This window comes from Sipha flava, unplaced genomic scaffold (assembly GCF_003268045.1).
Source record: "Sipha flava isolate LNK unplaced genomic scaffold, YSA_version1 67_pilon_pilon, whole genome shotgun sequence".
NCBI lineage: Eukaryota > Metazoa > Arthropoda > Insecta > Hemiptera > Aphididae > Sipha > Sipha flava.
Window position 1 is genome coordinate 839,429 of NW_020273607.1, and position 11,971 is coordinate 851,399.

An 11,971-nucleotide genomic window follows, 5' to 3' on the forward strand; every position below is an offset into this window, starting at 1 on the left:
AAGTTGACACGCTATGAGAACTGTACACTTTATTCTTATAGTCATAAAATAAGAAGTCTATAAAGTCTATTATAAATGCATAATAGAAATGAATAATTAAAAATAAAAATGTTTACTACGACCATAAAGAAATGTTATTTTATAGCGTATAGTTATTTTTGTTAGTATGATAATTATTCTTTTACGACAACAATCTATCCGCAGTTAATCGCTTGTATTAATCTTCAGTTTTTCATTTTTTTTTTTTTTTTAAAAACCTGAAATCTTTATCGAATCATAATGCGACGCGGAGCAGCTCCTCGGTTCGGAATTCTACTACCGAAATGTCGTCCGATGATGTCATTGCGATTAAGGTAATTACTCGACGCGGCCGTACACGATTACGGGTCGAGTTATACAATCACCGAAACACGTCTACGTTAAACCGTGTACATGACCCGTAAACTATTTCAAATCCTCTCGACTTAATGTTCCCATAACGACTTCGATGAATCTGAACTATTATCTACCAGGGTAGAGATGAAATTCGGAACGGTTTTCATTGCTTGGGCGCGTTGTTTCTGTCCGCGGCCAAAAAACGAACATCAATTGTGCCCAACGTTCGAACACCTAGATTTACGTACAACCTAGGGCGTATTTAGACTTACTTCTAGTGGGGGGGGGGGGGCAATTCAAATTTTTTCTTTAATTCAGACCCGTCAGTGCCCGTCACTACACACATCATATCGGACGGTTAAAGTCGGCACAAGGATTCATAGAATACCAAGGAAAAAGTGGTTGGAGAAATCGGCATAGTCTACATGAATTACGGTGGTGTACTTTATCGACTGGTTGGGGAACAGATTCCTTTCCTCGATCTAATTTTTTTTTTCTTCAAATATTTTTCAATTAAAATATTACTATTTTGAGCACTGCGAATGTTTCAGATTTTTAACGGTGTGACAGAAGTAAGTATCTAATCTTTGTTTAATTTATTCTTATTGAACCAAGTTACAACTAGGGGTACGAAAAAATTTTGTTACGATAGTCAGTTGACGATTATACTTCTCCCCCCTGCCCCAGAAAAAATCTATAACACGCCGCCGACGTGTGATACCTCGAAATAATATACTGCGCAGCCAATACTCGAACAGTATACTCGTAAACCGTGGACCTAATGTGCTCCGATACCTCTGCGCGATTACCCCCTTTACGGCTTACCCGTGAAAAAGTGGTTGCCGATAGCTCGGTGTTAGCTGTAAATATTTTATAAAACTACTTTACTCGTTACGTGTTTTGAACGCTGATAGATATGTTGCGGTATGAAAAAAAAAAAATGTTACGATGTCTATTCAAACTCGGTTCGAAAGAACTAATTCGCAACGAAAACGTTAAAAAATAAATCAGACTACAGAAGCAATCGCTAAGATAACTCACCATCGTCCGGACCATATCATCGTGCGTTGCATTGGTATTTCTATTAGCTCATGACGTCTGGCCAGATGAGAGTCGCGTAATTTTGCGACTCGCTTGCGCGTTTGTTTTTTCCCTCAGCTGACTTAACGTTTAACACGATCATCGTAAGCAACACAAAAGTATCGATCACATTCGAACCGTATCGTGTTTACCGTTAAGTGCACTGCAATGTTCGAAACGGACCGATTTCGAGTATTCGCACTCTGGCTCCGTGGTCCACGTTGTTACTGTGCTACACGAACTAAAAAAAAAAAATGTATTAAATACTCTGGTCGTTGCGTTCTGTTATTATTATTATTGTACATTTATAAATAGTTCAAAAACCACTCGTTCATGGACTGACTCCGGTCCAGCTAAAACCGTTTACATAACATTTTGAAAGAATGTACTTATACCTATGAATTGGCGCACAAGGAAAAGATTCGAAAATCATGCTTATGAGGGTATAAACAGTTTTGGGCTTTGAGCTATTTGGACGTAGGTATACAATTTTTTCGTTTTTTGGTAAGCGAGAAAATATTTTATTTGGCTATTTTTATTCATTATTTTTTGTTTATTTTAATAATACCCCATCAATGTATGTGTCAATTAATAGAATACAAATAAATAAAAGTCATTATCATTCCAATACACGACGATTGTACACTATTTTTTCGTCCTAACATTTTTCTTTTTTCATAGAAATAGTATTTGCTCTCAGTTAAAATAGTAAAATATCTACAATTTGTCATAGAAACCGTGTCGATGTACGAGGTACAATTCTTAATTTTTTGCTAAAAATTAATGTGATACACTTAAACAATACTTTTACTATACAGCCGATATATCAGATTCGATCTACAAGAATAATATTACGCAGCCACACTTTAAATATTTATTCTTGCGTAGCCGAAATGATGACTGGCTATATCAATGTACTTCGGTTTTTTCACGTAATATTGTAAAACGTCAAAGAGACGTCAAATGTAACGAGTAAGGCAGAGGACTTGTAGCTCCAAAAAAACACTAAGTATGCTAGTACTTGTGCACTTAATAATCCTGTAATATGCACTAAAATTATGCTCTTATATTTTTTTAAAGTGATTTCTTATATATAAAATGTAAAAAACATTTAAATATCGCGTAACATTAAATTTTTTTCACATCCTACTTTAACATCACAATATATAGGAAAAGTTTAGGACTTAACCGTCTGTCGACAACACATCGACATCAAATTCCGATGGATAATTCTTTAACCGACTGTTAAGTGTTATAACAGTACACAAAAACGTAAAGTTGACACGGATGACGGGATGGATGCACATACACAGACTGCGGAGCTAAGACTATTACTATAGTATTAAAGTGCTTACGAACACCGATAAAAGTTGATGCAATGAAATTTTTTGATATCATTTATGGAATATATATTATCGTCCGAAAACGTATAAGCTACGTGTTTACTGCTTATAAATAAAATTAATCTAATTGCCGATCCTGGAGACGTATTACCAGGAAAAACGTGGGTCTGTGAACATTCAACAATTATAATACTATTATTACAAATAATAATGATGTATAATACGATCAAAATTAATTCAATAGTATTTCGATCGGATATTAGACGAAATAAGAACTTCGGTAGAAAAGTACGCGAAGACTTTGATTAAGATGAAATAATAAATTATTTGAAATGTACACCTATAAGTATAAAATGGAAGAAATATGCCCTTAAAACAAAAAAAAAAACTCGAAATATACATTTATATGCAAAATAAAATGCCAAGACTAGCATTGTGGAAAGCGTGAAACGTAATCGTTTCGTATTCTGCTGTTTCTGTGATTGTGCAGAATAAATATGCAAATGCTACGAGTCCTCTTCCCCGGTAATGAGATGTGTTTGCGCACATCTGTCGTACGGGATAGTGTTGAATTTTGACTGCCATCCATTACAGACGTTGCAAGCATGAATCGTTGTTTTGAATTGAAACCGACATTTCAATAATACGTTTTCGTAAGTCCGCCATACGGGACGGGACACACAAAAACTGTAGCGACAACGATTGAAATGTTTTAAAGTTAATAAACAGAATAGTCAACCGTAACTACTATCGCAAACTCGTGCGATTATATACAGATTTCGAAATACAATATCATCGTCGTTCGGGGTACGTGGTGTGTACCCATGGATATTCGCTTCGGGCCAGCAGTGTTTCCGTAGAAAAAAATTTGAATAATAATCGCGTCGCAGCATCACAGACGTATGTATTAATCAAAACATTAAACTATCGTTACGTCGAGCAATAATAAAAATAAAAACTATAATGCGGTTTTCGCTTTACGTACACAAACACCGACGTACGTATGATAATAACATCGTGTTGTTACATAATATACGCACGTACCACTGCAATGTGTATTTAACAGGTATTAACCAGGACATAACCATAAGAAATATAAAATGTTCCGTTTACGATCTTTTATACTCGAATAATTCCGAACGGTTTTATGTTCAACGTATTATACACGTGTGATACGGACGTATAAATAAACCGTGCTTAATACAGTTGTTATAATTAAAATATATCACTTGTACGTAATATCAAGTAGTTTATTAAACGCGTATGCGGTTAACGCGCGCGCACACGACGATATTATTTTATACGCAGTACGTAGTAGACTTGAATAACTGTCTGGCATATGTATACGCATAAAAATACCATTCAAGTGATACCGTCGTTGAGTTTTACTGATATGATTACCCGTGTTTCACAATCTCGTACTTGCGCTCACATTTCCGTAACGCATTTTCAAGTGCCGTCAGACACGTATTTAAGGGGTGTTTGGCGAGGCAAAAGTCCCCCATCCTTAAATATTTAAGTGGGTGGCAATATTTTTACGGTGATTCTAAACAAAACTAAATCAATTTTTTCCGCATTATCAGTGTAATAAAATTATATCAAAAATAAACTTTGTACTATAAAATTATTTCTATTATTTAATAGCGTACAAAATGTATACCTATTTGAGAGTATTTGTTGACATGGTATTTTATTGTGGTATAGGTATTGATTTAATCTTGATTTTTATGGGAAGAGAAGGTTCTGACCGAAAGGTATTAAATTATTAAAGAGTACCGCCATCAGTACATTACTTACGTAATTATAACTCGGTTATTACTTTGGATTTGATATTAATTACGAATATTGATTAATAGTTTACTGAAATGGGGAAAACGAATTGCGAGCGGTGTTTCAATGAATAATTGGAGATACCTATTTTCGGTTTTACACTTCATGGTTGAAGGGTGGCAAAATGTTGTTGCCCCCTGATGGAGAAATCTTAAACACTGCCCTGGATCCCGTTCGTCCGAAGCATTGTTACACGCATGTTTTGCTTACGGTTTTATGGAAATGAAACGCGAACAATTTCACCCGTGCATTTGAGTCCACTTTGAGTGATCTATGAAAAACACGCGCTTTATATATCCGTTGTACGTACAATGAAGGACCGGTGTTCAACATTTGACGATTTAAATATTTTGGTTAGAAAGAAAAAAGTTGTATTTTTTCATCGTTGTTGTTGCGTAAAAACGTTCAAAGCGAATAAATAATGTCCACCAGTTGGACACATTCTCGTTGTTGCGGACAAATTGTTTTTTTTTTGTTCACGCATCGCTGATTCACCACCTGAAACCGAACACCGGTCGTGAGCAATCGCACGCTCTTCTCGTCGAACAGGCCCACGATTTTTCTCGCCAATATGCATGGCATTTCCGAACAATGACCGTACTAGTCAGGGCCGTGGAGAGTGAAATCCGAGCCCGGGGGTATATCTTAAGGTTTATCTTAATTTTTTCTGCAGCATTCATTAAATTCTTATCATTAATTATGTTTAATTTTTAACAATTTGTAGTCCCTAATTTCCGGGTCCAGAGGGGGATTATCCCTTTCCCACTCTTCTCATCAGGCCTGGTACTTGCCGTGGCGGACGGGTGCGCCCGGCGGAAACCAATATCGCGTAACCTACACGCACGTACGGTAACCGATATCGCCCTGGATGGCGCAGAAATCTCTCCGTAGACGGATATTGAGGAGGAACTTGGAAACTTAAGCACCCCTTGAACGTAATCAAATCACACTAGACGTAAAAATAAACTGTACATTTTTATGTTTGATTTTTATAATTTCTGTTTTATTTTGTTGGTATGCAAGAATGGTCTGGATATTTACGGACTATCGTTTATCGTGTAAAACCATATTCTGTAGGTAATAAAGAAAATAGAGGAATACAGGAGGTTGGTTGTAACCCCCTGAAATTTTCTCAGATGTCTAGGTTAAAATTTACAAATTTTACAAGTTTGAAATATGAAGAGCTAGTATTGAATACCTAGTATCATTGATTATAGAATAGTCCATTCTATTATCAATGCTATAATTTAAGTCAAAATATATTAAGGGTTTGCATAATTTTGTTAATTATAAAATGTGTTATATTTTTACCTTGACCCCCCGAAAAAAAATCCTGTGTGCGCCATTGGTTGTACCGTTGACCTGTAATTGTTCGAAAACCGTGTTTACAATTCTTTTCTTTTTTGTGTATACAATTTATTACGGTTTAAGCGTATATATCATCAACCTGTTACCAGCATGATTTTCGCAAATCAAAATTATTTTGGTTTAATTCAACAGTAATTAATTTTTTTTTTTTTAATAATATTAACTAATAATACTGCACTGCAACAATAACGGATTTACATTTTTTTTATGCGTTTTCATTTTGAAATATAAAATTTTAAATGTTATTTTATTGCAATATATTTATATATAAGTATAAAACAAATATCCATAGCGTAAACCTGACATTTAGGAAAATATTGAAATTTTTCATAACATTTGAATAATTTATTTATTATGATTTTTCTAAAATGTAATTATTCAATTCATTTAGCTATTATTCGATATACAAGTGATAATGATAACATGAACATTTAATAAAATGTTCACAATTTTAGAAATATCACAAAAAGTCAACGAATTTACCTCTATTAATCAGATTTTCAGAATTCTTAAATGGATATTTTCAGAAACTGTAAATGAAAATGTACATAAATAGAAAATGTACTGTTCAAAGTTAAAAAATAAAAAATAATAATGTAATAACTACTTTAATTATAGTGCAATATCAATATGTTCATAAAAAAATTAAAGAAATATACATATATTTAATAAAACAAAAATTATTTTATTTGTCAAGTCATGCTGTACACTCCGTACATGAATATACGGTTATACTCGACTTTGAAGTCTCTCTGCGCACGGACCACCGTCGTGGCGAAGTTTCGTCATTCAGGTAAAATATAATATGATTCAGCAAAATATCTATCGGTACATTTAACGAGGGATCTCATTTGAAACAAACCAATTAACTAATCTAACCGTAATCGTCTCTTCGGCGACGCATTTGTGCACAAAATGTGCGAGTTCACAAAATCTTACTATGTCCTCACGATGAGTTGCTACACATCGACCATTATCGATTTGCGTTCGCTTTGAGTTCAATGTAGAAACATATAATGTGTATTCGATTACAAATCAAATCCAATCAGTGCATACTATACTAATACGAAACCAATAAACAGACTTGGGTAAAATACTTTTTAAAAGTATTTAGAATAAATACTCGAATACTTACAAAAAATAGTATTTTGAATATAAATTCAAATATATTATACAAATTGTATTCCAAATACATTATTTAGAATACATCAAAAGTATTCCGAATACTTTGAAAATACTTCTAATTTTCATACTATAAAAATAATAGATGTCCACTCAACAGAAATATTTAAAGTTGTAGACTAAATAAATGTTATTTTATTATATTTTTATATTACATAACTGTTATAGTTTATGGTTTACAACAATAATAAATACCTGATATTAGCTTATACAAGATACGATGGAGAAGTAATAAAATCATTTAAAAAAGAGATGATTTAACGGTATTCGAAATACAGTATTCAGAATACTCGTTATAAGTATTCAAAATACTTTATTGAATACTTTCAAAAAAAGTATTTAAAAAGTATTCGAAATACTTAAAAAGTATTCTGAATAGAGCATTCCGAATATTGTATTCGGAATACTACCCAAGTCTGCCAATAAACATGGCGCAAGAAGACCAAAATTTATTTAAAATAAAAGAGTGACATTCTACCGGGGCCGTATTTAGGGGGCAGCTAGAGGATGCTGTTGCCCCGGGCGACTGAATATGAGAGGGCGGCTAATTTTTTTGTATTTTCAATATTTAATGAACTAATATTTTTGAAGTGAAACTTTTTTACAAAATAAAAGTGTATCTCAAAAAAATATATATATCGCCAATCACGGTATCTAGTGACACACACACACACACACACACACATGCTCGATAATGGTCGAGTACTGTCGACAGATCCAAAGATTTACAAAAAATCTATCCTTATGTTGACATTGCACTTATAATGTTTTTGTGTACACTAGCGACGAATTGTTCTTCAGAAAAATCTTTTTCAGCCGCAGAAATTTGTATTTGGTATAACGAAGCGTTTTTTATTGTTGCCCCGTAGTGTCAAATTCCTAAACACGGCCCTGCATTCTACACGAAAGACTATACTTTGCACGCATTGCCAATCGTACGTGTACACATGCACATTAACCAATTCAATATTAAATTAATTTGCGTTTTAATCGAATCGTTTAAGTCTTTGGAATAGCTGCTCTCACGAGTAATCATAAAATGTCGCTGTTAATTTATATTATTGGAGTCTTAGTAAAAAAAAAAAGATAATAATAATAATTGCAGACATTTATATACGACGTATATATATTTGATATTTTTAACGTTAGAATAATATCAATTTTATTGTCGTACTCACGCGCTCCGCTCAATTAGTTTCGAATGCGATTTTAATTAAATTCACACGTTTACTCTGGAGTATAAAGTTAACGCAGTTTTAAGTACTTCGATCACATTATATAGTTGGTTCAGTATCGATAGAAATAATTGTTTAGCTCGCAACGAATTATTACAATGGTTTATATAAATAATGATGTAGATTATGATATAATAATGTAAGAGTTTCTCGGGGGAGGGGGGAAAAACAGATAAATAAAAAAATACATAAAAAAGCATTGTGTATAATATTATCTGTAAAATATATGTCACATAATAATGCGTTTACCGTATTTCTTCTGATTTTATCGATGAGAACTTCTGGATAACTTGTTTTCGTTTTACGAACCGGCAACAACTATTACTACTCGCCCCGAACAACACTGATAACTCTTCCACAATTTTTAAACTAACTTTTATTTTTATTGAGACAATATAATTTATTTACTGCGTAAGATGTATGCTTGTATGTATAAAATATACATTTTTAAGTATTTCTTTAGCATCGATCGTTTATAATAAAAATCCGTATTAAATTGATTTAATTTTAGTGTATTAAATGTCCGCACGATACTCGTTTTACCGAAAACGTCAATAGATTAGTATATTATAGTATATCGTTGTTATAATGCCTTAACAAGACTAGTTTTTCTATTTATTACCGTATTTTGAACAATTCTTTATCTCCAAACCGATGCTATGTCGAAAAAATGTTTATTAGTTCTTTCTCTTTTTAACGTTCAAAAACGAGGAAAAACGGATATTAATGAAAGTGACAAAATATCATTGAAATGTCTGAGTACAGTTTATTGGCGCCACCATGTTAAAAAGATTTTTAACACATGTTTTCTTTTTGTTAGATTTTTAGCCGCTAGCCGTCTCGTACCTTGGTTAATGGCCGTAATACCCGAAAACCTATTACCGACAATAAAAAAAAAAACTATTGTATCACCACGCAGTCATTAAAAGGTATACAACAGGAAATAAGACGCATTATATTTCCTGGTCGGACGGTTTTACGTGGAATCAATTGTTATGTCGTTACAAATTTACAATAATATATTATTGTTATTATTATATAGTCATAGAATATAATTTTGCAAAAAAAACAATAGGTATTGTACAATGCATGATAATAAATTTTGTTCGTGTGCGAATTTGATTATTTTTACGAAATACTTCATTCCGTACACTCCAGAAATTCAAAAAAACAAATACAATTGCAGCCTGTGTTTTGTACCAAAAACACGTGTAGACAAAATCGTACATTTATCGACTGACGATTTATTAACTCGGAAATACACACAAATTAGCAACGGAGAAGGAATAATGATGAAAAATGATGAATACACTCAATATTTCTTAGCACTTGACGTCAACTTTTCGATGCTCACAAATCGCTTCTCGGATAGAATTATTCTACTCAAACTTCCTTCTGGATTTTTCGAAGGTAATACGAGTATAAAAAATGAATGGATGTATTCGAATTGTCTGCCGTATCATAACCGCATTAGAAATTGATGTATCGATTTGAACATACGAAACGTACAGTTCACTTTTCACCTCTTTCGCTATCGCATCACCCTAGTTGTAATTCCATATCACGGATATTATTATATTGTATTTAATCCATAACGGTACAAAAATTTAGTTATAATTATTTGCATCAGTTTTCGCTGATGTTACGCAGTTTCCTCTGGAAAAATTCAATTCAAACAATTTAAAAAATTATCGAAGTCGAAATCAATGTTTAAAGTTCACGCAAATATTTAAACCAGAAATATTCATTTTGAAAAATCAGTTAAAAATATTGATTAAATATAGTCCGAGTGACTCAAAATAATTGTAATAATATTTATAGGAAGTAAAATGAAGGTCAGAAATTAGGCAATTATTTATACAATTGAATTATGAATTGTTATTATGTATATGTTATTAATCTAAAAATATATTTATAAAATTGACATTAACTAACCGCTGGTTAATATTAATGTTAAACGGAGATGATAACAGGTATATTTTTTCAATTTCTTATTAACCTTGCTAGTGATTCAATTCATTATTATTCGAGTTACATAACAATATTGTATTTTTCGTAATAAATTGAACCGGAATTTCTTCCGACAATGACAATGAAAGAATTCGTGGTCAAAATATTAAAATCGCGAATAAATTAACATTATTACCCACGCTGCACAGAACTTTTGCATTTTTTAAACATTTTTTCGTCTTAAATTCGCAAGGAAGAAATTATTGATTTATTTTCAATCAGTTATGGTGTTATGCCGGACGATGACGAGAAATAAATTAGGAAAGCGTTGGAACAGGATGTATCGCGAGAACACGTGCACGGCGGATGGTTACGCACGTCCGTCGCTCTGACGGCAAACGTATAGATTAGATTGTATCCCTCGTTAAATAACTTTTACATTTTTTTTTTCATATAGCCACTTTAAATATATTTAAATAACAATAATGTAATGTAACATAATAATGAATATATATATATATATATATATATATTTATATATTGTAATAAAACACATAAATAACGAAACGAATTAATTTACTTGTTCAATGAATATAAGTGAGATCTTTGGATTTATTGCATAGATCTTTTTAAATCGGGTTCAAATGATACAAGATATAATCATAAATCTAGAGCGGCGTTTAGTTTATTTCTACACTTATTATTATACCACAATAAGTATTTTATAATCTACGTTCTATACTCGATTTCTATAAGGAAAATTTATGATAAGTTTTCGTTTCTAATAACATATATACTGGAAACTTCCAAAACGAGTGGTTTTGAATAAAACAAATTCAAAATTTTCAACGATATTTTTCATCAATTCGAAAACCGTTAGTATAGATGACGTAACCAGTTCCGTCTTTACCCTAGGAATACTTGGAGTTGGTACACACGCACACACATGTGCCATTTGACCGAAGACCCCGAATAATAGAAATTATAACTTAACATTTTAAGCTGCAACGTATTGATAGGACCGACCACTTTTTCCAGTTATTATAGTCTGTTGAACCACATTTAAAATATAAAATATAATAGTCTGTTATTACGGATAGATTTTTCAGCGTTGTAATCTAGTTTAATGATATGAAAAATAACATGTGTTCGGAAAAAAAAGAAAAGACTTGCAATTTCCGATTCTGTAAAATTTACTATAACGTTCGACGACCGATAGAGTCGTCGTACAAAACGAGATTGCGATATCTTTTTTCGGACACTACTAAAAGGGTCCCCGTGTTCCTCGCATAGCTTAAGACAGAGCACCGAGGGCGTATTTGGTAGGGGGGGATGAAGGGGGCGATCTTTCCCCTGAATCCGTATTTAAGGAATCGATTATATGTGAGATACACATCTCAAATCGCGGATGCGGATCATTTTATAACGAAATCAAATTACGCGTGGCAGTGAATACTGAATCGGGCTTTTTTTTCGGGTCCATACTTGGTAAAAAATCAAATAAAACACAAGCGTAACTTTCAAAAGACATATAGGTGCTAGAAAAGACCTACAGCAAAATTCGATTCTAAGCGGACCTAGCGTTAGATTAAAAAAAAAAAAAAAAAA

The 11,971-nt window shown here is 32.6% G+C and overlaps 1 pseudogene; it reads left to right on the forward strand.

Annotated features, from left to right (window-relative positions):
- The first annotated feature begins 323 nt into the window (after positions 1–323).
- The window catches only part of LOC112691810, a 26,827-nt pseudogene continuing 15,179 nt past the window's right edge, over positions 324–11,971 (forward strand).